The following is a 2,823-nucleotide window of genomic DNA, read 5'->3' as shown; positions in this document are numbered from 1 at the left end:
ATGACATAACAATCAGATAAAAATTTCATTAGATCCATTTAAATGCTGACCTTGAAAATCCTTTGTCCCATCTACATTCCTTTTTTATGGTGTAACATAGATGAGAAACTAACTTGCTGTATGTTCGCTAGTCGTTTCTCTTGCGCGTTTATGGCTAACCGACGACGAAAATCGTTTTATATGATGAACATCAAAGCTTTTACCCTATATATAGTATGAATAGATAAAAAGCAACTACGAACTGCACTTGATGCAATTCAGTCGCATTCCTATCTTCTTGCTGGGCCGTCAGCATCTGTATCCTTCAATGATTGCTGGTGTAGATACTAGCAGCACTCTTTGTTCCTTGCATCAGACAGACAGACAGGGTCGCAGAGAAGCGCCGATGACGTGAATGAAGCCTCCGATGTCGTTGCTAGGGATTTCTTCTCGATTTAAGCACAAATCTTCCCGGAATTACTCGGGCGAATTGCAATGGCGTGTCATCAGTATGAATTGTTGTTTTTTCTTCTTTCTTATAGAGGATTGAGTGAAGTTGAGTGGTACGTGGAAACGAACATTACAGTTCGCCAGGAATTACCCCCCATTATGCAGCAGATGTGGGTGTGTATGACTATAAAAGTAGTCGATAGGGAAGGAATGCAGATAAAGGTGAAAGATACTGAACCTGGAAATAGACGGATCCATCATCAAGGACGTCGACTGAAATAGAAGAAGAGCTTTCCACACTTTCCTTGGCCGAGTTGTTCGTTTCTTTTTCCTACACCCAGCGCGCGGTAACCAATTGCGGATGGGATGCAAACTGGAACGATAAAACGTTTGTTGGACCCGTGTTCTGCGCTAATTGATTTAAATTCCGTTTGCGTGACAAACTGCGGTTTGCGAAAGCCTACCGGGAATGCTTATTGTGCTTGCACCTGCGGGTGAAAATTTACGTCGAAAAGTTAGAGTGGGAATGTTAAGTGTACGCTATTTGCTGACTGTAAACGTTTGCGTTAGCTGGAAACATTTAGATGTCAGGAAATAATTTGTGTAGCTATCAAGAAAATTATGCTGTACTTCTTTTGCACGATTTGACTCGTTAATTTGTTGCGGCATATTCCATAATTGCCGGCAATGAAATGCAATCAAAATAATGTTTGCTTCAGAATATTTGCGAAAGAATACAGCTCAACCACGCAATTCTGAGGGTTTCGAAGCGTTGATTATTATATATCGTATTGGAAATGGGGAGATAATTGTTAGTTTCAGATAAATATATTGCTGTGTTGTTTATTTTGCGTTACTTACGATTAAAACTATTTATTTTAGCATCAGAGGGAAAACTCATCATATATTTGAAAAACAAATAACTTCGCAAAACTTAGGTATGTTTTTCCAATTATCTCCATTCTTGTTTTCAATTGAATTGGTATTGATAAAGAATAATAATGTTCATTACACCTAGAAAGGAGAATAAAATATACAAATATTCTTTCCCTATATCGTGAATCTGTTCTAATTTTAATATTAAAAATTCAAAAGTCTACACACACCATCGCCGGCTGTTGAGGGAATCATACTAACGGACAAAGTTTTCTGCTGAATATTACACGAACAGCCGCAAAACCCCAATCACGATTTTAAAAACCAGTTTGATGCCAGAAGACATTTTCCGCTAAGCTTGGCAAGTTTCGTTCGGTCGGTCCGTCGGTCGGCCCAACGAAATTACACTCGGAGACAGTTTTGTTGGTCACCGCTTGGAATGACAGCCACGGTCCAGCTCCACCCTGGCACACTCTTTCAGCTGCGCAGTTGGGTTTATATTTTCGGAATAGAGGTTAATTTTATTCATAATTTAATCTCGTCCGATTCCGATGGTAGGAGGCCGTTGGGTCACCCAGCCACCCATCGGGGGAGCAGTGCACAGGGCGGGACGGAGCTAGGGAGACGAAAACTGAATGCGAAACCTCTGTTGGGTTTCACAGCAGCCGGCAATTTGACCCGGAATGGTGAAAACTTTGGCAACTGGAGCGGTACGAGTATTGGGTTGATCAGAAAAAGGAACAAAAAATGGCTCCAGAAGAGTGAGAATATCGATTAGTGCTTCGTGCTGGTATTTTTGCTCTTTGGCAGAACCATTGTATTAAAAGCCCTTTCAATGCAACCAATTTGAAGGTTATGTATTTAGTAATGGGGTAATAAGATTGGAATGGACGAATTTCGTTGCCCAACGTTAACAGAGAGGTCGTTTGAAAGAAAGCGAATATTGCAACCACACAAAATGGCCATGATGATGCGAACTATAAATTTTCATTTTTGTTTTGACTTGCCACAAAGCCGTGAGTGGTACATTTGTACTTCATGAAGGTCATATTGGAGTTTAATTAGTTGCTGGCATTCCAAACTAAATGTCAACCAAATGATAATTAAATGACTCTTGTTCGAAACAAAGCAATGCTTCACCGGCAACAGTATTACATGACCACCTTAAATTAATGATGATAATTGATGGAAACATGTTCAATAAGGCAACTTAGTAGCAGCTTCAACATTGAAATGTTAATTATCGGTTGTAGTGTGAACATAGTAGTTTTTTGTTCGCTAATAATATTTTCTGTAGTACAGATACATCACAGTTAACCAAAATGCGAAATTGTGTCGAAGATAAATTCAAATTGATCACGAGAAAAGAGCCAAGATTCGTTCCTTCTAGCTACATGCTAATAAAGTTCTTGAATTTCAAATACCAATGATCATTATAACAGTGAATTGTTAGAATAATCACTTATAAATACGATTACAGCTTACTACAACTCATTCCAAATAGAATGCGACCTCCTA

The sequence above is a fragment of the Sabethes cyaneus genome, chromosome 3 (genome assembly GCF_943734655.1).
Source record: "Sabethes cyaneus chromosome 3, idSabCyanKW18_F2, whole genome shotgun sequence".
NCBI lineage: Eukaryota > Metazoa > Arthropoda > Insecta > Diptera > Culicidae > Sabethes > Sabethes cyaneus.
This window is presented reverse-complemented; position numbering follows the sequence as displayed.